Consider the following 414-nt stretch of genomic DNA (forward strand, 5'->3'; position numbering starts at 1 on the left):
GGGTTTAGGGTTTAGGGGGCCTAAACCCTAAACCCTAAACCCTAGATATTTATAGGGTATGAAAAACAAAAACTAATAAAAAATAAAATAAATTTATTTGTCTGTATCGTCAACATTAATTTTATTTCTTTTTTATTTATTTAAACAAAAAAACAAAAAAAAACAAAAAAAACAAAAAATAGAATCAGACAAATACGAACACGATTGGGGGGACCCAATACAGCAGCAGCAGCAGCAGCAGCAGCAGCAGCAGCAGCAGCATCAGCAGCATCAGCAGCAGCTGCTGCACCTGCTGCTGCTGCTGTATGCTGCTGCAGATGCTGCTTTTACCTCTATATACCAAAGTATACATATATATATGTATATATATATATATATATATATATATATATATATATATATATATATATATAT

This window comes from Eimeria mitis, genomic scaffold, assembly GCF_000499745.2.
Source record: "Eimeria mitis Houghton genomic scaffold, Emh_scaff895, whole genome shotgun sequence".
NCBI classification, from domain to species: domain Eukaryota; phylum Apicomplexa; class Conoidasida; order Eucoccidiorida; family Eimeriidae; genus Eimeria; species Eimeria mitis.